This window comes from Thamnophis sirtalis, unplaced genomic scaffold, assembly GCF_051295495.1.
Source record: "Thamnophis sirtalis isolate CommonGarterSnake01/CBP01778 unplaced genomic scaffold, rThaSir2_p1.2 scaffold_5, whole genome shotgun sequence".
Taxonomy (NCBI): domain Eukaryota; kingdom Metazoa; phylum Chordata; class Lepidosauria; order Squamata; family Natricidae; genus Thamnophis; species Thamnophis sirtalis.
This window is the reverse complement of record NW_028261385.1, coordinates 17,605,423-17,631,527: the sequence shown is the minus strand read 5'-3', so window position 1 is coordinate 17,631,527 and position 26,105 is coordinate 17,605,423. Positions and strand designations below refer to the sequence as shown.

Genomic DNA, 26,105 nt, shown 5'->3' with positions numbered 1-26,105 from the left:
CTCCTCCATCCCCAATCCCCCCCCCACCGCGCAAGCGCGCTCCTGAGAGTCCCCCGGCTCGCCAGGTGCGGGCGCGTGCCAGTGGCGCTTTTTCGCACCTGTTCCCTTGCGGCCCACCCCCCTCCCTCCTTCCTTCCTCACGGCGCGCGCGCCTGCCTCCCACGGCCGCTCTCCTCTCAGAGGCCAGAGCTGCTCTCTCGGGGCGAGGCGCGGCGAGACGAGGCGAGGCAAGGGGGCGGCGCACCCCGCTACCTGAGCGAGTCACGTGGGCGGTTCCTGGCAAGGGGTGGGCTTTTGCTTGTCACAGGTGCCGGGGAGGGACGTCGAGGGAGGGGTGTGCGCGCGTGTATGTGTGCTTGTGTGTTTCCTTCCTTCCTTCCTTCCTTCTCCCGGGGTGTCCAAAACCTGGACCTGTCTCCGCGCTCGCTTCGCCTCTACCCGCCTCCCGGGTTTCTCCTGCGGCGGCGAAGGCGAACCTCTTGCGCGAGGAAACGAAAGAACGAGGAGGAGGAGGAGGAGGAGGAGAGGAAAGTTGGGAAACTTGTTCGTCAACTCCGCCGGCTGTGCAGCCGCTGGTGGCCGGGGAGAGAGAGCGAGGGAGCGCGCATGAAATAAAGAGCATGAAAGCCAACTGAGCGACGGTCGCAGAGGGGGGTTCGGCTTGGAGGCGCCGGGGGTGGTAAGCGAAGGGACGCGGGCTGAGGGGTTGGGGCGGGAGGAAGGGTGCAGCGGATCGGGCGGGGAGGGAAGCCCTTGGAAGGCTTTGTTCTCCCCTGACAGTCCGCTAAACGCGCCGCTGCCCTGCGGTCGCGCTCCGTTTCTCCAGATGGACCTGTCGCCAGAGTAGACTACAAATCCCACCTTCCCCGCTGCCCTCAGTGTGATTGGCGTTATTAGGGAAGCGTCTGGCACCAAGTTACCGAGGGGGGCTTGGCAGCCAAAGGGGAATCAGAGACTGACTTGAGGGGGTTGCTGAATGTCCCCCCCCCTTCCTGCTTCCTTCTACCCGGATCTTTGGTACGGATAATGTTTTTGTCCCGTTTTGGGGTAGTTGGCTTGGATTTGTGCAGGCAAAATTGTGCCCCTTGTGCTGGCCATTGCAACAGGTGATAAAGAACTTGTCGTTTGGCCATGAACTAGTAGCTTTGTGGTAAGTGCAGATAAGTGTGCGTGTGTGAAAGGAATAAACCACATTATATTCTGGCTCTGATTTGCTCTCCTTCCCTTTAATATATAATCTAGTGATCAACTTGTTTTCTCGAAGTTTTGCCATTTGCAAATGTCAGATAGATAGATAGGTAGATAGCTAGGCAGATAGATAGATAGATAGATAGATAGATAGATAGATAGATAGATAGATAGATAGATAGATAGATAGATAGATAGATAGATAGATAGATAGAAATAGATAGATAGGTACCTCAAATAGACAGATAGCTAGACAGGCACACAGACACAGACACATACAGACACACACAATTTATAATTTCTCAGATGGATCTTTTCCGTCTTCAGGCTTGAGGATACCTCTGGCTGCTGTTTTCTTATTCCTGTCATTAGGTGGATTGACAGCTCACAGGCAGATGGGCTTCTAATGGTGAAAAGTGTCTTATGTTTCTGAATAAGATCCTTGTTGGTATTGGCTTAAAGGAGGCTTGTTAAAGATGGGGCAGAAACTGTTATTGCAGTTAGGAAATTATTTGCCTTTTTAAAAACAAAAGGCAGAAAAAGAAAAAAAGGTTGTCAAATAGTTGAAAGTGTAATGCGTAAATAATTTTGGGATAGAGCAGTGACGTCACCAACCTTTCAGACTTTGGGGATCACTAAATTGATAACTTTAAATTCCACGAATATGAATTTTTAAAAAAGATAAATAGTATTTAGTGCAATATAAAAAATGCAAATAATTTTTCTGTAGACCACCAAAATTTTCTCGCAGACCATCAGTGGTCCACGGACCAATGGTTGGTAACTACTGGGATAGAGTATCTTGGAAGGATTTTGACTTGGCACACCATCTTTGCTTGAATGTGTGGCAGTAAAACAATCTATATAACATAGTCCTCCACTTATGGCCACAATTGGGCCATCTGTTAAGTGAGTTTTATGACCTTTCTTGCCACAGTTTTTAAATGAATCACTGCAGTTGATAAGTTAGAAACCCAATTATTAAGTGAATTTGGCTTCATCATTGACTTAGCTTATGAGAAAGTTGCAAATGGTGATCTCCTAACCTTGGGACACTGCAATGCTCATAAATCTGAACCCATTGCCAAGCATCTGAACTTTGATCATATGACCATGGGGATGCTGCAAAGGTCATAACTGTGATAAACAGCCATAAGTCACATTTTTCAGTGTAATTTTGAATGATCAGTAAATGAACTGTTCTAAGTCAAGGACTACCTGTACTGAAGTATCCTGTGCTTCTCCAATACTTGACGAAATCAGAAATGAGCAAGAATGTTGTCCCTACTTTCTAATCCAGCAGTTGAACAAGGATCCGTGTTTCTTGAACTCCTCAAATATTGTAATTTTCATATCCTTTGTTTTTAGTGAGCAAAACTTTATTTTTATTATTTCAACTTATATGGCCACTCATCTTAAATTCATTACATTGGGAAGTTAACACAGTTATAAACAGCATAAAAACCCATAGGACAATAAAAACTATGTCACGCATATAATCCACCACCGCCAACGTAAAAAGCAGAACCAGCTTCAAGAAATCAACACACTCCTTCCATTCATCTAGATCTCCAGGCCCAGTTGGAAAACCTAAGTCTTTAAAGGCCTTGCAAACAATCCAGACTCTGGGAATTTGGGAGATTTGTTTCAGAGGTGGATTGCTCCTGGTTGAGCCCGGATCGGGTGAAGCAGTAGTGGCAATGGTGGGAGTCTCCGACCACCCACCCAGACGCATGTGTGAGAGTGCCTGAGCGCCCGAGCGAACCAGTAGTAAAGAAAATAGAAACCCACCACTGATTTGTTTATTCAGCATATGGCATATCAAAGAAATATCATGCATGGACTAGCAATATATATGGTACTAACATTTCACCTAGTGTAAAACCCAATAATATATAGACGCTAAAAAGATGAGGGTGAAGGTTCATTCTCTGAGTTTGTGGGTTGGTTTCCGAACATTACATTACCAGGTTGGGTAACAACTTCAGTGGAATTTAGAGGATGTCGCTGTTGTTGTTTATAAGGGTTTCAGGTGTGGGTATATCAAGTGAAATTCTTGTGATGGGTCAACTGTGAGTCATCAGTGAGGGTCTTGTGATGTGGATACATTAGGTCAGGTTCATTGGGAGATGGGCTGTGGGCTTGAATGGGTTGGTTGAGAGTCGGTCTGTCTCTGATTGGCTGTGTGGTTGATTTGGATTCTGAAGGTTCGTAGGCTGGTTGTAGGTCAATGTTTTGATGGAATTGCTTATGGAGTGTTAAAAAGATGTATGTTCAAATACCATTATCTAGGACTCTAGGCCATCTTTCCACTGAAGCACAGCAACTAGTTGGTATAATTAGTTTATGATTCACTGGGCTGTGGGGACCCAGTCAGATGAATATAATTTTAGGATTTAGCTAACAGTGGATTAGCATATTGGGCGATTTACATGTTGCTTTTCATTTTGGGGAGAAACCCCCTGCAGTCTATATGGAAAGAGTCAGTTCTTTCCAACAACTATCTGACTCTCTGCCTACCCAAATCTTCATTGTGACTGAACAAGTTACTCGTATGAGTAACAAAACAACTCAGTTTTAATAAACTTTGGTCCAGTTTCCATGATTCAAACCTTTTAAGATATTGAAATGCAGTATTATTGATATTTTTTTAAAAAATCAGATGAAGATATATGCCTTCAGCCGGTTACATTGTGATCTACAGTTTGACGTGGGACCCCCCAGTTACACTGAGGGTGGAATACTATGCCCCACTTATACAGAGTCCTGGCAGACGCCGTGTGAGGTGCGAATCCTATTTGGGATTGTCTGTTGCTGACATGGTAGTTTAAAGCCTAGCACCTTTTTGTGGTTTCATTTATAGGTCTTCCTATGTTTGGGCGTTCAGTGAACAATTTGGCTTTCTGTTGGGAATCAATCTTAAAATTGTGCAGAGGTTGTGCAAGTGATTTTGGAGATATTCCAAAGAGATTTATTATTATTCAGTTGAATTAAGAGCACCAATACATTTTTGCCCATTGCTTTTGAGTTTTTCACACTTAGGTTGAATCCATATGACACTGTATGGTTGCATGGTTTGAGGTTCATTCATTATACTATTTGAAACTAATTGGTTAGTTTATGGCTCAGTAGGCTGTGGGGACCCAGTTAGGTGAATATAATAATAGGGTATAGCTAACAACAGTAAGTTAGCATATTTGGCAAACAAATCTTTGCTTTTAATAGTTTGTATTAAAATAGTTTGCGTATATAATATGAAATACATCAAAAGAAAAAATATAGCAAATGTTGAACAGAAAAAAAGGCACCAAGAAAAAAGAAGATAAGAAAAAGAAAAGATGAAAAAATATATAAACAATTGGCTTTTGAGCTTTCTCTTGAATTGTATCCTCACATACAATTCCAAAAAGAAATTGTTGGTTGTTAGTATGAAAAGTTTGAATTGTATACTTCTTCAAGATTTTATATTATTTTATATTATTATTTTATATTATTATTTTATATTATTATTTTATATTATTATTTTATATTATTATTTTATATTATTATTTTATATTATTATTTTATATTATTATTTTATATTATTATTTTATATTATTATTTTATATTATTATTTTATATTATTATTTTATATTATTATTTTATATTATTATTTTATATTATTATTTTATATTATTATTTTATATTATTATTTTATATTATTATATTTTACACATTTTACACATTTTACACATTTTACACATTTTACACATTTTACACATTTTACACATTTTACACATTTTACACATTTTACACATTTTACACATTTTACACATTTTACACATTTTACACATTTTACACATTTTACACATCTCGTTTTGAAGCAATTTCAAAGTTAAGACATAGAACAAAATTAAGGAGGATATGTTAAGATGGGAGAAATTAAAATTGTAATTGTTGTGGAAAATTTATGTGATAAAATGGTGCTTTTGTTTCAGATAATAACTGTTTTTTACAATTGAATCATTCAAGCAAGGGAAACACAATCTTAATAATATATACGGTACCTCTTAAAAATTTCAAGGATGCACAAAGCTCTGTTCTTGGGGCTCAATGAAAAATATCCTCTCATCTCTCCCCCCCCCCAGTCCTTTGTTTAATGAATTAATCCACAGTGGTTTTTTTAATTACTGGTTTTATTAGCTGAACCTTTTATGTTTTGATTGTGTTCAGTTAAAAATTTTGTGAGTAGAAGTCATGAAAGAATAGCATTAGAAACTTTCTAAGTAGCATATTGTTAAAAGTCATTTTTACCTTACTGCTGCATTCTAAAAAGTAAATTCTACATTCAAAACAATAGCTACAATATTATTCAAATTCAGTTGTTTTCCCCCTATTTTCAGATCGCATAGAGTTGGCCTCCTCCGTATTCCATCCGCCAGTCAGTGCCGACTGGCGACTACTCGGAGGAGAGCCTTCTCTGTTGCGGCTCCGACACTATGGAACAATCTCCCCGTGGAGATTCGTACCCTCACCACCGTCCAGGCCTTCCGCACAGCCCTCAAGAACTGGCTAGCCCGTCAGGCCTGGGGATAAGTCTACTTTCGCCCCTCCCGAATGCTGAGTGAATGTTGAGTTTTACTGTTTAATTTACTTTTGTTCACATTTCTTTTTGTATTGTCCTACACTCCCTTTCCTTTTTGATTGTAAGCCGCCCTGAGTCCCCTCAGGGAAAAGGGCGGCCTATAAATGTCCAATAAATAACAAAAAATAATAATAACAAAATAACAGTAGTCATGCACATTTGCACAATCAGTAGACCTGAGTGACCTTTCATTCCCTCCCACGGTGGCAATTTCCTGGGGAAAACAAAAACATTCATAAGGTAGAAGGGACCTCAGAGGTCTTCTAGTCCAAATCCCTGCTCAAGTCATCATGGGCCTTATATCATCCCACTCAAATGGATGTGCAGTCTGTTTTTGAAAACCTCCAGTGACCCATAACTCCAGGCAGCAAGCTCTTTGATTAATTGCTCTCATATCAGAAATTTTCTCCTTACTTCTAAGTTAGATTTCTCTTTAATTAGCTTCCACCATTATTCTCCTGTCCTCAAATGCTGTGCAGAATATGTCAGTCCTTTGTGACAGCCCCTCAAGCATTGGAAGATAGTTATCATGTCCCCCTAATCCAGAGGTCTTCAAACTTGGCAACTTTAAGACTTATGGACTTCAACTCCCAGAATTATGGAGAATTCTGGGAGTTGAAGTCTACAAGTCTTAAAAGTTGCTAGACTTTAACACATGCCTAGCTCCTTCAACCATTCATCATAAGATTTAGCCTCTATATCAAGAGTGTCAATCTCAAGGCCAGAAGGGCAGATTCGGCCCACAGGGCGCTTAGATTTGGCCTTTGGGGCCATCCTGGAAACAGCGAAGGGCTGGCCTGCAGTGCCTCTGCCAGCAAAACAGAGCTTGGGAGGCCGCGTTTTCGCTGGCAGACGGTTGCAGGCGGCCGTCACATCCAAAAACGGAGCTCAGGAGGCCATTTTCTCTGGCAGAGGGCTCGGGCCACTACAGGCACCCCCAACACGAGTGACGTCAAGCTGGCTACATCCATCCTGGCCATACCCACTCCGGCCCGCTGATGCAGCCCTTAATGAAATCGAGTTTGACATCCCTGCTCTAGATCCTTTGCTGGCTGGTTAAATTTTGCAAGGTGAGGAAGAATGGGTGGAGTTGCTGAAACCTCAGGCAGGATCGCTTGACACTTCAAATTTTTGCTGCAGGGCTGTTCTTGAGTGCGGAGGTGTGTATTCTACCTTTGCATTCACCCACGTTATACAATTATTTGTGAATAAGCACAATTAAGAAGAATGATTGCCTTCATTCTAAGACATAATATGATTTGTTCCATTTGCATACATTTAGCTACTTTGTGTGGCTTTGTATTGTAGGAACACAGCCAAAGATGCCTTATTCAGTAAACAATGATTTTTTTCATGGATGAATAATGGGAATTTAAGCTTTTTATTACAGGACTAAAATAGGTGTTCAGGAAGATTGGTTTAGAAATCCTTTCCTGGTCTATGTTGCTTAGCCCAAGAGATATCTGTTGGTGATTCACACCAGAGCAGGAATTTCAGCAAGTTCCAACTAGACTCGGAAAGTGAGGTTGGTCTGGATATACCACTGTTTCGTCCAGAATTCAGTATGACCTTCTTCAAATATGTACACTATTTACCCAGAGATTCAGATTTTTCCATGTTAGATATGGCAAGTAAATATAATTTTTTTAGAAGTAAGAGAAGGTTGTTTTCCATTAAACAACAATTAGACGTTATCTGGGTTGGTGAAATTGTGACTTTCAGCCCTGTCTCTCACAGTGTTGCTGTTGGCACCTTGGTGTTAAAACAAAGAAAATTTAATTTTTTTTTCTTTAGGAAAAATTACATAGTAAACATGTTGGGACTGGCACAGTTCATGTTTTGTTTCCATAAGTAAGCATAGCTTGTAGCAGTGTTTTTTTTTAAAGCACCCAGGCTAATTGACTTTAATTAAAGGCTACATTGGATAACAAATTAGATCAAAGTTTAACCACATCATGTCAATTTTTAGCATGTTACAGTTGAATTGAATTGAGGAACATTTTCTAAAAGCATTGGATGCTTAGAACCAGGCTGATTTCTTAGCAGCGATATAGAAACGGTCTGTCATTACCTTTAAGGGTCCCTCCCTTATCTTGAGATTTCCTAGTACTCTCCTATCCTAATACCCTGTTTCCCTGAAAATTAGACCTACCGGGATAATAAGCCCAATTGGGCTTTTGAGCGCATGCGCTAAAATAAGCCCTCCCCCCAAAATAAGCCCTCCTCGAAAATATTGCAACACAACAGTAGCCATGAGGTGACCATGCTCACCGCCTTCTGTACCTCAAAAATAATAAGATGTCCCCAAAAATAAGACCAAGTGCTCATTTTGGGGGTGAAAAGAAAATAAGACAGGGTCAGAGAAACATGGTATACTAACTAGCTCTGACTCTACTTAATGTTTTTCAAAATTAATCAGATTCTTCTCCATCTTTGGATAATATTTCTGCTAGAAAATTTACAGTAGTCATAACATCAAAGAGTATGAACAATTTACTGTCTCTGAATAGTCTGTACTGTGTTTCCAGCCTATTCTACATTAATTCCCTTGTGCTTATGGTCTCAGAACAAGCAGTAAGTTTTGCCTGTGTAACTAAAGGACATTGATATGAGTTTGTCCCTTGGCTCATTGTCCTGGTTTAAAAAACATCAATTTATCGCACAATTACTTATTTTGTGGCAATGGAAACAAAATAGAAGAAACTACAGTAGTGGAAGGATGACATGAATGTTTCTTCCACATTTAAGCACTTTATGTATATTCAGTCAGTAAAAGTGAAATCACAAATATGTACACCTGTAAGTATTTCAAATTAACACAGGACTTGTAATAAGCATGCAAAGGATTAAATTGGAAATTGGATCACCTAAGAAAACTGCAATAGACAAGAATTGTGTCCAACTACATTCAGTTTACCTTGAATGTAGAATTTGAGGTGTGTTTGAGCAGAAATCTGAGAGGTTTTGCCAACAATGGAAGTCAGATCTAGAATTCTTTACATGACTCATGATAATAAAGTAGATTTTCTACCAGACAGGGAATTTTGTTTTTGCAAAATAAACTGTTGTAAACTGTATGTAGGAGAAATAATCTGTTTACTAGGGGTGAAATAAATCAAGCGATGCTCTTTGAGTAGACCAATTTCAGCTTATAAAGTAATGTAAATATATTGAATCAAAACTGTGTCTTGGAAAAAGATAAATCACCAGTTTGTGTTTTGATCTAATCAACTTGTTTATAACATGAAAATAGGTTTCTAGTCTTTAATGGATTTTATATACAGTGTAGTTTTGAGGGGTAAGCTTGTACAGTATATATGTGTGTATGTGTAACTACAGCCTTAGTAGACCAGGAAGTAATGCCAATTGCATAAGTTTTCTTTTACACAGTGTAAAAGGAACACGATGGAACAAATAGTTCCTTGAAAGTTCAAATGGATAGGGTAAATGACATCATTTGGGGCATTGAACACAACTGAACCATTTCTACATGGAAGGAAATAATTACAGATAATCCTCAACTTACAACCATTCATTAGCAAACGTTATAACAGCGTTGAAAAAAGTGACTTAAGACCAATCCTCACACTTATGACTGCCGCAGAGTCCCTGTGGTCAAATGATCTTGATTCAGGTATCTGGCAATTGACATGTGTTAGCAATGGTTTCAGCATCCTGGGATCATGTGATCACCATTTGTGCTGGCCTCCAACAAGCAAAATCAAAATCAAAAATCAAAATCAAAGATCTCAAATCACGTTCCTCTGATCTCTGTCTTAATTACCATGGGGAAAAAGGTAATAATATTGGGAGCGGTCACGTGATGCCTCCTTTAGTGACTGCACTGATTAACAACAAATTTTCTGGTCCCAGTTGTGGTTGTAAGCCAAGGACTATTTCCATTTGCAAAACTCTTCAATTAGGTAGGTTAAGAGGAATCGCAACCCGGGAAAATGGCTTATTTTGCTACAGTATGGATTCTTACCATAAGACCAGGACTTTAAATGGCTTTACTCTAAAGCAGTGTTTCTCAACCTTGGCAACTTGAAGATGTCTGGACTTCAACTCCCAGAATTCCCCAGCCAGCATCCGCGTTGAAGTCCAGACATCTTCAAGTTGCCAAGGTTGAGAAACACTGCTCTAAAGAGTATGTTTTAATTAAGAGTATTTAAGGGCAACAATCCCTTGTTTTAAAAAAGTGCTAACTGTTAAAGACAGTTTTAAAAACTATTAACTTTTCCACTATATTTTGCTGCTCTCCGGTGTGAAATCAACAGCAACTGTAATTTTGCCCCACTGTAAAGGTGGAGAGTGAATGGCTTTCGCAGAAGTCAACTTTTACCGTTCCTTATTACATTACTTTGTGATCGGGGTCTAGAAATAACTAAGCAGATGTCTCTGAAGATTTAAGAATGGAATGAAACTGATGGTTTACTTATGTTTTTCATTTTTTTTCATCCTCAGTGACTGATTCAAACTTTGCGCTAAATGAATGGATTGATGAATCACACTAAGCCAAAAACAAATAAACTAACTTTGCATTACATGTAAATTAAGGTAGTTGGTTTAACAGTCTAAGATAATGGTTTGCTCATTAAGGTCTATTGAAACAAATCACCATCATGAACGTTCTGAGGCACAAACAAACAAGGAAACCGCTTAGCTTTAAGTGTAGTAAACTTGGAATCTAATATTCAGGGACTTTAACATATTTAAGCTCATATTTAGTGAGTCCTGGCTGCTCCAGCAAGTCCTGGCTGCTCCAGCAGGCCGGGGGGCTTGTGAAATATCCAGCCCCACGGTAATTGTGAATGTTGTGTATTTTAAAGTGTTGTTTTGTCTATTTATCCCCTTCCCTTGTTTATTGTAAGCCGCCCGGAATCCTTCGGGAGTGGGCGGCATACAAGACCAACTAAACTAAACTAAACTAAACTAAACTAAACTAAACTAAACTAAACTAAACTAAACTAAACTAAACTAAACTAAACTAAACTAAACTAACTGCATTTTAGTGAAATTTCTACACCCTAAAGAATTGGCCTTTTTCGTTTACTTCCTAGTGTTGGGATTGCATAATGATCTCTAGAAACAAGCCCCAACTCGGGTTAGTATTTGGAAGATCAGCCAAGCTCACCCCACTGTGATATGGCATGTTGTAGAGCAGTTACACTATGTTCACACATCACCATAACATAATGCATGTGAGCTCTTAGTTAAAACTATGAATGCAGTATTTTTAGACCAAATTAACCCATGATTAGAACCTTGTAGCAAATTTCAGATGGCCTGATAGTGAGAGGTAAAATTATGGTAGGTAGTTATGGTAGTTAGATGAGGGAAAAGGAGACAAATTAATTAAACTTCATATGGGATACATTGTAAAAAAGAAAGAAGAAATCCCTGGATTTGCAGTAGCAAATTTTCCACATGAAAACAGTAATTACTAATTAGTCATAGTTTATGCAATTCCTAAACAATGAATGAGGCCACGTTCATGGACCTGTAACGCCAGTCATTGGGGGAAAATGACACTTCTCATGTGCCGAAACATATGACATAAAAATATAGAAGCAAGGTAAGTGAGGAATGACTGATTCATGATTTGTTTTACTCTGATGTCTTAAGAGCAAGATTATAATGGGAAGTAGATCCGGTAGAGTGAATGTGTACAATTGGCCATCATTTTATATACAACATTTCAACCAAGTAGAGTCTATCCAATAAATCAGATAGAGAATCAAAACCCGTTTCATCATTTTTACCATATTAAGGAGCAGGGGTGAAATTCAGCAGGTTCTGACAGGTTCTGGAGAACTGGTAGCAGAAATTTTGAGTAGTTCGGAGAATCGGCAAATACCACCTCTGGCTGGCCCAAGAGTGGGGTGGGAATGGAGATTTTATAATATCCTTCCCCCTGGAGTGGGGAGGGAATGGAGACTTTACAGTATCCTTCCCGTGCCATGCCCACCAAGCCACGCCCACAGAACTGGTAGTAAAAAAAAAATGAATTTCACCACTGTTATGGAGACTTCTGAAGTTGTGATTGTGAGACTTTCAATTTCAAAGCGACTGTTTTCCAAGGCTTTATATTTCAGGGTCTTTGGAAAATGTAGGAGTTTTATTTATCTTTAGTTATTCATATGTCTATGGGATATTCTAGTAAAGAAAGTATATATAGTAAATAAAGTGCACACTCACACACACGCGCGCACGCACACACACAATCTCTAATGTTAGCAGTCTTTCCAATTCTCTGCACAGAGGCTTGTCATCTCTGTCATAAAATGTATTACTTTGGAGTTGATTTGCTTTCTAGATTCCAATGAACTTCGTATGCACTGAAAGAAAATCTTACAACATTCACTCAAGCAGACCAATATTATCATCCTCTCAAATGGAAAAATAACGGATGACATTTAAATGGGATTCTTGACAATCTCATCTCAGCATTTTTAAGCATACTTTACTTAGCTCTTCATTACTCTGCCTATTGTGGAGATTATGTTGCTTCTTGTTCTTTGGGTTCTGAGAGTGATAACTATAACTGATCATAGAGATCCGAAAATCTAAATGAATCTAGTAGCACCATTTCCAACTAACAAATTGTATTAAATGACATTAGCTTTTGTGAGCTGATTTAGATGCATTGAGTGACATGTGTGCTATGGCTCATGAAAGTTCTTGCCTTTTTATAAAATATATCATTTATAAAAAGTACTATTGAACTCCTTTGGATTTTTGGCTACTTTAAACTAACTTGGTTCTCCTCCTACAACAAATTCGTAGAAATCCAGTAACTTTTAGAAGATTTAGTGGCCTGTCGGCACATTTCCTTTCCAATTGCTGCTAATTTTCATTTCTTAAATTGTTTGGTTCGCTGTTGTCACCTGGGCTGCCTTCTACCATCACTAGTATTTGTACCAATGGCCTAATGGTGAAAATACTTGCCTCCCGCTTGGGAGGTTGAGAGTTCAATCCTAGATAATTCCAAAGGCCATCCAGCTAGTAAACACTCAGCTGTATCCAGTTGCCCCGGGTCTATCCCGAATTAAGGGATTACAGGGTCATAAAAAGGGAATTTTTATTTTGGTCCAAAGCTTGTATTGCGTGGTGGATACTTAAATCAGCTCAGTCTCTTGTTCTTGCTAGCTCAGCTGAATGATACAAACCCACCCCCCACCCCACCCCCGCTAAAGACTAGTTTGTCCATAAGATGACACTAAGGAATACCTGGTGTGATGGGAGAAGCTAAGAAAGGAAAGATTAAGTTTAAAATGGGCTGGATTTGATTAGGGGCTTCAAAGAACTAAAATCTAGAATTTTTTCTCCAAGAAATTCCGATGGAGAAGCAGATGGCAAAGAACTTGTCAGTTGTTCCATTCTAGATTCCCCCTTCCTGGATCTCCTGGTCATGTGAGCCAAAGGGACCTGCTATTAAGGGGTTGGAAAGAATTCCAGAAGCTACTGTCTGCATACTTTCCCTACCTTGTTTAATCTGGGATTTCTGGTGCCGCCTGAATTGTTTGTGAGGCCGCAATAGATATGAGTTTGAAAGCCATATTACTAGGGCTGCCTGTGTATTTAACTTAAAAATCTCCTGCAGCCATCTTCAGTTTATCTTTTGGAATGACTTCTAAGTTAAATCCTTTTATAGTGGGTTTTAAAAAGCAGCAAAATAATTCTGAAAAAAGCACGGATGAAAGGGAATAACATATGCACAATCATGCTTTGTTCTGTAGTTCAGGCTTGTGTAGAGACTATCTTTTAAAAAACCTCAAACCCTGAAATCTATGAGAGTTGAGATGCATTAATTGAATTTTGCTTCTAAATGTTTGTTCCAGTGCCATTGGTAAGCATTATGCCATCAACCAATTAATATGTTCCTTAATTCAAATTTATTGCATTAAGCAAGTTTCTGCATTCTGCAGTGTAATCTCATATTTTTGGATGCTAAAAATTAGGAGAGAGCATCTGGCATCACAAGAATCCATGCATAAAGACTGAAAATTCAGTCTCGAGATTTCTCAAGGTTTATTATTTTGATTTATTTAGGTGCACTGGGAATATAATGTAGATACATCATTAAGTTTCCATTTATTTTACTACTGGTTTGCTCATACGCTCATGCATTCCGGGCTGGTGGGCAGAGCCTCCCAGTGCTGCCACTACCAGTTCGCCCGATCCGGGGCGAACCGGCAGAAACCCACTTCTGCGCCATAAGCACTTTGGTGCTTTGATAGTTTATTGCCAAATCTTGTAGGTTAGCCATAATTTGCCCAACTGCAGTTTGCCGAATCGAAACATTTGATTGACTAAGCCAAATTCAAATAAATAATTCTGATGTGATGATGAACTTAGCACATGATTCTACCATCACATCCAGGCACACTCTCTAACTGAAATTTTTACTTGCGTATTGTATGTACTACTGTTGAGTAATACTCTTAGCTAACTTGTTAAAAGTCTTTTTTGTTTATTTTACTTTTGTGTATAAAGCAGATTCTTGCTATATTATATAATGCAATAAATCATCTTACAAGGACACTCTCTTCACACATGGGCACACATATTCTCCAAAATAGATGGCTTTTGTGAAGACATGTAAAGTTCAAAATGTTATGTGTTTCACTACATTTAGACTGAAAAACTTTTAAATGTTACTTGTGCATGCTTGCACACCTGTTTTCATTGTCCTTTATCTACCAACACCATAGCATTTTTAGACTATATCTGATGTCACATTAAAATGAGATAAGATATATTGATATACAGTGGTGGTATTCGGGTGAATTGGTAATGGGGATCTGGCTGTATGTCATCCTATTTAGCCACGTTTTCTAAGCTGAGCACATGCATGCAAGCCACACATGTGAGCAAAGAGCATGGTTGGAAGGCAGCGCGCATGTGCAGAAGGCACAAACGCTCAGAGTTTCGGTGCACAGCAAACCGGTGGTAAAATTATGTGAAACCCACCTGTGTTGATATATTGTTATCAGCTCAGTCCTGTTCATACCATCCAAGATATGTTGCTAGGTGACCCTTGTTGGTAAATGATTTATTGGCTTTCAGTTCCCTAATAATATTCTGTTCTTTTACAGTTTTTTTTAATAAATGTGATATGAGTTTAGTTTGGATCTGGTATTTATGAGACTGAATTATTTTTAATAGACCTTGGTCAGGAGTTTATCTATATTCATCGTGGAGCTTAGAAGACATTGTGTGGAACTATCACAAGTTAATCTTTATTCATACATTTTACTTATGTGAGTGACATCAAGTTAGCCACGCCTGCCCAGTCATATGACCACTTAGCCACACCCAGCCAGCCAGTCATTAGGCTGATCATATTAGTGGTCTGCAGGATTTAAAATTATGAATTTAGTGGTCCCTGAGGTCCAAAATGTTGGGGACTCCTGATTTACAGCATAGTGTATTTTTTATTCATCTCAAACCTTGACCTGGAAGTGACACTAGGTTTAGAAGTATTTTCTACTTGGCTATAAAAGATTTGCATGAGCTTTCTGAATATGAGCTTAAAGATATTAGTTCATTTTTTGGCCTTCTGCAGTGTTCACAAGTCAAAAATCTTAGACATCAATTTGTCAAACCAATTTGCCATGATTTACTCATGGAAAGTTTGTACCTGCCCAGATTTTTTTTTGAGGGGGGGGGAGGAAAAACATTGTGTACCGGAAGAGACTTTGTTGATTGCTGGTTTCATTTTGCTCTAGTGGGAAAAAAATCTCTTTACCATAAATTACTTTTAGGAACGTTCAGCTGAGTTAGGCATACTTAATCACCTGTATGAGAAATCTAAAGTATGGCCATTTCACATTGCATGTTGGTCTTGCTTAGCAGATTGTCAAAATTTGGATAAGGGCCAGATAGTAGTTAAGATGAAACACTTAGAAGAAGTAAACAAGGTTTGGGAAAGGTTTTTTTTTTTTACACTATGTATATGCGTGAGGATTTAAATACATGGTTTGCCTTGGCTTACTTAGCATAGCCATGATCCAGCATGTCATCTGAACCTAAGGAAGGAGTACGCTGCATGAAATGGATTAAAAATTGGTGGCTTTTCCCCCCGCAGTATAATTTCTGTGATTCTAATACTGTTTTTACCTTAGGCCTTTTCCAGCTTGGCGGCCCGAGGTGGGGCAGGGCAATCTGTGAGTGGCAGGCAAATGTGCGTACGAGTGCAAGCACCCTCCACTTGTGCAAGTGGAGCTTCACGTTCATGCATGCACTTGCCCACCGCTCGTGAGTGGCGTTTCACATATGCATGCTTGCCCATTTCTTCCCAGCCTGGTTTTGAACAGGCTTATGCCATAACAAAGCATGGAATGAGATGAACCAAATGGGATTTCATCCAATATAATTTTAAAGTATATTTCTCCTGTTTGCCAGAGTTTTATTTTAAAAAATAGCTCAATATTTTAGGAAACTACACACATGCACGCATGCAAGCACACATACACGTAAGTCCTCGACTTATGGCCACAACTGATCCCAACATTTCTGTTGCCAAGCAAGACATTTGTTAAGTGAATTTTGTCCCCTTTTTTACGCAGTTTCTTGGCGCTTTTGTTAAGTGAATCACTGCATTTGTTAAACGAGTGACACGGTTGTTAAGTGAATCTGGCTTCCCCATTGACTTCGCTTGTCTGATGGTTGCAAAAGGGAATCACATGACCCCAGGACACTGCAACTGTCATAAATGTGAGTCAGTTGCCAAGCATCTGAATTTTGATGCTGTAACGATTGTAAGTGTAAAAAAAAAAAATCATAAGACGCTTTTTTCAATGCCACTGTAACTTTAAATGTTCACTAAATGACCTGTTGTAAGTTGAGGACTACCTGCACCCCTTTCAGATTAACAGCAAAAAACTTTCCCAAACTTCGTTGCACCTCTCAAATGGCATGTTAAATTTATTATATAAAGATGTAGTCTTTTTTTCCTACTATATACGTATCTGCCTTGCTTTCCCTTCCCTCTTCATATTACATCTATCAGAGTGAAGTCCAAGCTGTATCTGTTTACTATCTTTTTAATTTTAAATGCTTCATAATAATGAGTAGGTTATAAAATCCCCCTCTTTTATTCTTTAAGAATTTACGAGGTTGGCAAATCTGGACCACAGCATGACTACATTCCGGTCATAAAGGAGATAGTTTCATTAACTGCGCCATCAAAAAATTTTATGTAGTTATTTTGATGCTATAAAGGATGGCTCAGTGACTAAGATGCTGAGCTTCTCAGTCATAAAGGTTAGCAGTTCGGTGGTTCGAATCCCTAGTGCTGTGTAACGGAGTGAGCTCCCGTTACTTGCCCCAGCTTCTGCCAACCTAGCAGTTCAAAAGCATGTAAAAATGCAAGTAGAAAAATAGGAACCACCTTTGGAAAGTAACATTGCTCCATGTGCCTTTGACATTTAGTTATGCCAGTCACATGACCATGGAGACATCTTCGGACAGCACTGGCTCCTCGGCTTAGAAACACAGATTAGCACACACACCCCCTAGAGTTGGGAACGACTAGCATGCATGTGCGGGGGAACTTTTACCTTTGATGCTATATTAAGTCCCCTCCCAGCAGGCACGATAGGTACTATTAGGACTGTTTCCCTTGGTGTTTAGTGACAAGGAAACTTATTATCATTAGGATTTAGGAAACTTCAGGTTTTATTTTAATTTTCCACCCTCCTTTACTTTTATATTCTAATAAGCTGGTCAGAACTCTGTTGGAGTGGCATTTAAGCTTGCATTAATAAAATAAATGCATAAACCCAGTGAATAATGCTGCTCCTTTGACTTACTGTGTGTTGCACAGTGTGAGCACAGCCCTAAAAACAAAACAGAATTCCAGTACTTCTGAAGTACTGGTGAAGGAGAGGAAAATTTGGTAGGTGAGACTTAAATTAAGTTTGAGAAAAGACATAGCTGGGAGTGCTGTTTCTCCAGCGGTCACAAGTCAAGAGCCCCGTTCTCATTTGCATGTCTTCACCTTGAAAGAGGGAAGGGCAAAAGTAGAAAGGAATGATACACATTTCATGGAAATTCCCATGTTGCAGTCTATTGTAATAAAGATCTGTAAATAATTATGACTGCTGAGGTCTTGAGGTTGCTTCTTTGAATGGTTTATTTTCAGTGTGTGTGTGTGTGTGTGTGTGTGTGTGTGTGTGTGTGTGCGCGTCTATATGTGTGTGTATGCATTCCTTCTGCCACTTTCTGCTCCTGAATTTCTGAACTTGCATCCTTGCTTCTTCTGAATGCAGTCTATGGGGAGTCATCCAGGTCATGGTTGGCCCTAAGGCTCTTTTTCAAAAGGAAACTGGGTTTTCTTTGTTTTTTTCCTTGAAGATGTTTCCCTTCTCATCCAAGAAGCTTCATCGGTTGTTCAGACAAGCAAAAACATCTTTTCAAAAGTCCAGTTGACGTTTGAAAAAAGCACCTTTGGGACATTCTGAATGTAGTGTTTTCAAAGGGCATGCTTTGATTTGAAGCATCTACTTCAGGGGTGGGCTTCAAAAATTTCAGGAATGGGTTTTCTGCCCGGTTGCTGGGTGGGCGTGGCCATGGTGGGTGTGGCTTACTCAGCCTCCTGCACCACAGCCGGGTGGGGTGGGGTGGCGTTTTCGCCTTCCCCAGACTCCGGACGCTTTCCTCAAGCCTTTGAGAGTGCAAAAACAGTTTCTCCCAGGATCCGGAGGCTCTCTGGGGCCCGTTTCTGTCCTCCCAGAACTTCTAAGAGGCCCATTTTCCTGCCTCCCTGAGCCTCTCTGCGGCCCTGCACTTACCTCGCATCCAAAATGGGCCACCTGGAGATTCCTGGGAGGGGTGGGGGTAGAATTTGGAGGTTCTCCAAACCGGCCATAATGTTATTTATTTTATAAATATATTTATTTATTATTAAATATTTATTATTATTAACCCCCCCTGTGAATCCAGGCGAACCCGTAGCAGCCCGCCCCTGATCTACTTCTTCCTCACTCCCACCCAGAAGTTCTGATGTATGGAAAAGTTTGCAACAATTTAATACATAGGGCATAAATGTACACTCAGTTCTAAGTTCTAAGGCCTTATATGTCAAATGATTTGGCTTTTACCCAAAAGCAAGCACATCTGTTTCCACGTGATACTTATGACAGTTCAAATTGCTCAGATTTCTTCTTTTTTAAAAAAATGTTCATTCTCTAGCAGTGAACAGCATTGACATTTTCTAGACACACTTTCCGTGACACATTTCAAACAATGAGCTATACTCTGCCTTTATTTAGCCTCCTCCCCCATGAATATCTGTACAGTGAGTCCTTTGAAGCGAAATATGATTGTTGAACATTATATAACAGAAGACGTATTTTGAGAAAAGTGTGCCATATAATTATAGGGACATACATGGAATGTATTCATTTGCATATGTGTGCATATGGCGAAGTGTTACACAGAAGGGAGGAATTTTGCACAAGAGTTGCTGCTGTTAGTACAGCAAGTTTTGCCTGCTGTTCTGTTCAACTGGTGGCTTTTATAGCTTGCCATAAAATTTTTGAATTCAACATAACCTTTTGTAATGTTTCTGCAATGACGTGTATACAATATTTGCATTGATTGTTGTATGTTTTTTATCCATTTCCTTGTCTTCTTGGGGCAAATCTCCCTCATCCCACTATTTTTCAGTGACTTAAATTCAGTGGAATCTGTTGCACCTTTTATATCTAAGAAATTTCATTAAAAGCCATACGTTTTCATGACCTACAGTTCACATTCTCAGATGCATGGACTGAATAAACTGATGTGGATTTGAATTGGGGATAAGGTGGAGAAAAGGGAAGCAGGTTAGATATGCAGATGTAAAAGAGATTACAAGTACTTTTATCAGTTAGCAATTGTAATGTGTTAAAAACCCATTGCTACAAATTAACAATTGTAATGTGTTAAATATCTGCTCTGTTTGTTGAGATCTTTTGATGTGTGTGAGCTCTTTCACGCTCTCATGCTGTTAAAGCTTCATTTTTACCAAAATGGCCCTTTTGAAATCTGCAGTACAGAGGCCAGGAAGATTGAAATGTTATAATACTAATTTGCTCCTGTTTTGAGGTCTGTTGTAAAATTAATTCTGAGTCCATTAATTCTTTGGTGCGAAGTTTGTCCCATATATCCTATGTAGAATCTACAAGGACATTGTTCGCAAATGATGGCATTTATCACATTGGAAGAACAATATGTGAAGGGACCTCAGATTTTCTCCTGGCTTTCTCATCTTTGCCTCATCCCGATTTAAATCCTACATTAGTTTAGTATTTCATAAACTTTCACGGATTTTTATGTGATGTTCAAAGTTACAGCGGCACTAAAAAAAGTGACTTATGACCGTTTTTCACACTTACGACCATTGCAACATCTCCTATGGTCACAAGATCAAAATCCAGAGTGCTTGGCAACTGAGTGATGATGGTTGCAGTGTCCCGAGGTCATGTGATCTCCTTTTGCAACCATCTGACCAGCAAAGTCATTGGGGAAGCCTTATTCACGTAACAGCCGTGTTACTAAGTTAACAACTGCAGTGATTCACTTAACAAATGTTCCAAGAAATTTCATAAAAGGGGGCAAAATTCACTTAACAAATGTCTCACTTGGCAGCAGAAATTTTGGGCTCAATTGTGGTCATAGGTCGAGGACTATCTGTACATGCGTATCTATCCGTGCATGTGTGTAGTTTCCTAAATATTTTTTAAAAATTTGGCAAACAGAAGGGGAAATATATTTTAAAATTATATTTTAATAATAACTGCAGTGATTTACTTAACAGTGGGAAGAAAGGTCGTAAAATGGGACAAAATTCACTTAACAAATGTTTCACTTAGCAACAGAAATTTGGGCTCAATTGCAGTCATATGTTGAGAACTACTTGTACTCAACATAGTCTTCTTTATGGTGTCCCAAGATTCTTTGTTGGTTCTGTTGAATTATGGGTCCCTAATGTACCAAGCTCACTCTTGCTCTGTATCTACCCTGTTAAAAGTAATTGAAGAATTCTAATAATGCAGAAGTCTATATGAAAATTTCAGCATTCCACTTGTAAGGAACATAAAAGGAGGAAGCACAATAGGGGGAAAAAAGTATTTCCCTATTAGAAATGTTGGAAAGCTGGCACTGGGTGTAAGGTTCAGTTTGCATGGCCTGCTATAAATTGCACAGCACCTTGAAATTTTTGAAACTGTTATGGTTGGGGTTTGGTTTTATTCTGTGTTGAAGTTCCTTATGCTGTATTTGCATATTATTTTTCTTATCTATTGGTATGAACTTAGAATTGGCGGTGACAAAATGAAAGGAGTAGATACTGTAATTTTGTTTCCTTGGGCTGAAGAATAAAAGACAAAAAGCATGTTGAAAAATAATAAAGAGATTAATCCTAGGATGAAAGAAAATGGCCAGTTTACACAAAATCATGAAAGAAAATTGGCAATACAGAAGCATTGGTTTTTCCAGCAGTTATCTTGTCACTATACTATACTATACTATAATATCAGTGGCAACTGTGACAGTTGAATTAACTAAAATGAGTACCAGAAAAAATAAGGAGGCTTTTACTGTTACAGATTTGCCGATGGTCTCCGAAAGTTCCATAGAATTGAGAAATGAATCAATACACAACAAAATAAAGACTTAACTATTCTCTTGAGTGATGATATAGATCAGGGGTATCAAACTCCTGGGGGCTGGATCCGGCCCATGGGGTGCTTAGATCTAGCCCACGGGATGCCCTGGAAACAGTGAAGGACTGGCCCATGTTGCCTCTGCCAGCGAAAACGGAGCTCGGGAGGGCCGTGCGCAGACCTCCTCATCTCCATTTTCGCTGGCAGAGGGTTGCAGGAGGCCATTGCAGCTGAAAATGGAGCTTGGGAGCTGTTTTTGCTGGCAGAGCACTCGGGCCACCAGAGGCGCCCCAACACGAGTGACATTGAGCTTGCCATGCACATCCTGGCGATGCCCACAGTGCCCCCCTGAGGTCAAACACAACCCTGATGTAGCCCTCAATGAAACATCCCTGATATGGATCTTTTAGTGGCAGATGATTTTGCTTCCTTGTGCAGTTGGCTGCCCACTGTGAGAACAACAGCTGGCCTAAATGAACCAGGAGGTCCAGTCCAGAAGGGAAGATTTTGTATTCACAGTAAATCTGTATAGTGATTCAGATTCAAAGAAGTTATTTTAAAAATATAGCACCTATAGAAAACTCTTAAAGAATCTATTATTCTTCTTGGGGTCATGCACCATTCTAGAAAAAAAATACTTTTTGTTTAACAAGATAATAAAGGCACGCTTGGGTGCCCTTTGCATCAGCCTTTTTTTTTTTATTTGAATCCAAATTGTTGTAAAGACAGACCGAAGGAAGAAGAAACTCAATATATTTTGCATGTGCTTGGAAACAGCAAAATAATTAAATAATGATTACATTTTTTTTAAAGACTGAGGGAAGCAGGGGAGGAAAATGGATAAATTGGATGGGTGGGATCAAAGAGATGGCTAGAATATCACTAAAAGATTTACAAGTTAATAGTAGAAACAGATCAATGTGCACCAGATCGATGTTCATGTAGTTATCCTAACTCCAACAATGGCATTTATGTGTTTTTTTCATTGTTTATAGTGAGGTTGCATTTATTTATTGCTCATTTATATAAAAGAAGTGAGCAGAATGAGTCCCACCATATTCATTCAGATATTCTCTGAAATGAAACTGGATATACAGTACTTGCTGTTGGATGTCTCACAATTTGGTTGCCGTTAACTTGGCTAAACGTCCATCTTGGAATGTTGTCTATGAATACATTTATTGCCCCTGTAGAGAAAGGTCTTAATTCTCAGCAACCAGTTACCTGAGATACTGGTGACATGGTCCATGTTTTAAAAACCATTATGTCAGGAGCTGTCTTAGAATCACAGAGACATTACTGTCTGTGATTTATAGGACACCGAACAGAATGAGTTGTTGTCACTTAACTTCTCCTACTCATGCCAGTACAAGAACAATAATAACATAAGATTTGTGTTTCGCTGACACATGAGTCCGAAAGCTTGTCCTTCTGACTGCTTTGGCACGTGGTGGGTATTAGAAAAAGACAAGTAGTGTGTGTAATTGGCAGCATTGTCTTAGTTGGTGGTTGGGCAGCTGCCCGGCCATACATTCTTCACGGAGGTAAAGCTTACTAGCTAAACTTTTATTACTTGGGCATCCGGTGCTGGAGATTTTATTTTCCTGGATTATGGCTTCAGCGACAGCATGAATTTCAGGCAAATGGAACAGGTAGGGGATTTGATGCTATTTCTCATCTATGGCATATTGTTACATAAATGCTTTGTTTTATGCTGCTACGTTTCAACTTCTCTCAAACATATTACAGTGGAAGGGCAGGTCCTAATTTATTTTAAATAAGTAAATATTAAATGAGTCTGGGGAAGAACATTTAGTATAGCATAGGAAAATAGGGGGATTAAACAGGTTTGAACTGGTTGCCTTCTCTTTTCTCTATCTGTGTCTTTTGTCAAGTTTTATATTCTGATTGAATAGAGTCAGTCTATAATCAACATTCCTTGTTGCCAAATGCAATCAAACGGTCGCAGGTTCCTATATGAGAGGCTAAATAAATAGCTATAAATTTAACTGACAGGATGTATGCTTGCCAAAGTTAAATTAGGTGTGTCTTGATTCCACGTAGAGTGAATATTATCAGGCATATACTTGGCAAAACCTCATATTGCTTTGTTAGTCAAGTTGCCTTGTTGAAGAGGTTGTCACTTTTAAATATTGTTGAGATGCTGCTGTGAGTGCCCATAGCAAAAAAATAGATGCTATAAAGCATACTCTCAAAACTGAAAATATTTAATCCACTTAACAGTAATAGAGAATAGTATGCTTCTTTAATGCCATCCTGTCACTCAACAGACTTCTTGGCCTCATCTTCTTGCTCTTCTGGCTAAATACTTTTTCAAGCAGTCAGCACCACTAAACTAAACTGAAAATGTGTTTATATGTCTCTTAAACAGTCACAGACTAGATTTTCAAGCTTTCTGCAGTCCTGGGCATGTGATCTTCTTCTGAAGGCACACTATGCTCCAATAGAAGAATCTAGAATGAGGAGTTTAGAAAACTTTAAAAACATATAAATCCAATAAACTAAAACCAACCAAACCAACCAACCAACCACTTTTCCCCTTCATTTTTGAGTATTGTATACGAACTGTTGTATGCTCATTGGGTTAACTCAATATCTCTGGGAAATTTTGTGGTAGATTCTTGGCTGAATTAAGAGAAAGGGTAATTATCTAGTTGCCTCCCGAAAGTATAGTTGTGTTATCTTAGGGTATTTCTGATGAGAATTCTGGTCGGACAAAGGATCACAATGAATCTCTTTTTGATCTGTTGATGTGTAGGTGGTGTGTTCTCACTGGGGTTTTTTTGTTGTTGTTTGGAGAAAAGCCAGTATAACAATAGCAGAAGTTATTCCTTCATTCTTGGGCAGTGTTTTCAACAATTAAGACAAGTAATCCAATGCACCCTGCTTCCCCACTTCTCTGCTTTCACCCTATTGGATGACATGGCAACTTGCAAAGAAATTGAAATGCAGCTTTGGGATTGCCAGGTGCACTCACGTATTGTAGCACACATGGAAAAATAGCAATAGCACTGACTTATATACCTCTTTACAGTGCTTTAAAGCCCTCTCTAAGCAGTTTATAGTCGGCCTATTGCCCTCAACAACCTGGGTCCTCATTTTACCCACCTCAGAAGGATGGAAACTTGTGTCAACCTTGAACCTGGTGGGATTCGAACTGCCAAATTGCAGGCAGCTGGCAGTCAGCAGAAGTAGCCTCCAGTACTGCACTCTAACCTCTGATCCACCATGGCTGTATGTTTTAAAATAGACCATAAAAACATGGAACATAGAATGTAAAACTCTGAATACCATAGTATTCCCAGTTTCTGAAATGAGCAGTCTAGCTCAAGTCAATGTTGTTTATACTTCACACTGAAATTACAAGGATTTATGAAGAGAAGAGTTCATTTTTGGAAGTTCTGAGCAGGTTTGAACCTTCTTCTCTGTTGCTGGTAAATAATTGGAGCTGTTACATTTATTTATCTGTAAGCTTTTAAAAATGAGATACCCTTTTCTCTTTGCTTCTGTATAAAAATATACAACAGAGTGTATGTTTGTGTGTATTTGTTTATATTTCTTGGTGTTGTGTAGAACTGCTCCATGTTGTATCAACAGAATGCAGGAATTGGTTTGCATGTGGGATAATGAAGATAAGAGGTTTATATGACATTTTAGAAGCTCGCTTGAACATAGCAGATAATAAACGTTAGGGTTTAAAGTCCTTTCCATTTTGCAGCACAATCAGTTATAAGAACTATCCTAATACCTCTCACAACTAAGAGATAAGGTAAAGATAAGAATCAAAGGGTATAAAAAGTCATGATACCATTCATGTTTTAAAAAAAACAACCAGTGAGAAATAGAGCAATCAATAGGCAAGATCTTCTCCAAAGTTCAAGACACGAGGTTCCGGTTTATCTAGCAAGATTGAGGGGTTAGGCAAGGACTGTTGTCAGAATTCAGATAGAGGTCAATTTATCCAGGGAGATAAAATGGCAGAGCTTGGTTTTTAAAGAACCCCATAGTCATAATGTTTTCAGTGCTTGAATGAACCCAGGCCAGGTATTTGAGTCTTAATATTTCCTGGATTTTGTTCAATCACAAGTAGTACATCCTTGATAATGGATGGATGGAGTTCTGAGTAGAGAAGAAGTAGATCAGTATTTCAGAATCTGAGATACAGGAGAGCAAATAGATCATATTTCTCAAGGGACCACTACTTCAGTCTGGAAATTATCTGGGGTCTGGTGCTCATCTCAAAAGCAGTACTGCTTCATTGTGATCTTGGTGGTTGGATCCTTGCTTCATAATCTGAGCCTAGGTTTGAGGTCAACTCCCTTAATGCAGCCAAGTCTTTTTTTTTCTAAATTCATAAAACTGGGCTGCTTTAAAGAGGGGCTATGCTCACTTTCCTAAATAATCGCATCTGTCTTCCCAATCATTTCTGAAGCATGCATAGTCTCGATCTCCATACAGTTTGCACAAATCTTCAGTTATATCTGTAGATTATATATTTTAAATAGAAATCTATCACACTGGGGAAGACTGACTAATTTGACTTCAACCTGTTTCAGGTGCTAAATCCTTGGAGGTGACTTCAGAGTTCTCCATATGGTGCTTTTATATATATAAAAAAT

General features: G+C 39.1%; 1 protein-coding gene across 1 annotated transcript in view; it reads left to right on the top strand.

Annotated features, from left to right (window-relative positions):
• Positions 1–375: 375 nt before the first annotated feature.
• The window catches only part of ATP8B1 (ATPase phospholipid transporting 8B1), a 94,209-nt gene continuing 68,479 nt past the window's right edge, over positions 376–26,105 (top strand). The window contains exon 1 of the mRNA XM_087715354.1: positions 376–679. The gene's annotated coding sequence lies outside the window, so the exon portion shown is untranslated. The remainder of the gene's footprint in view (positions 680–26,105) is intronic.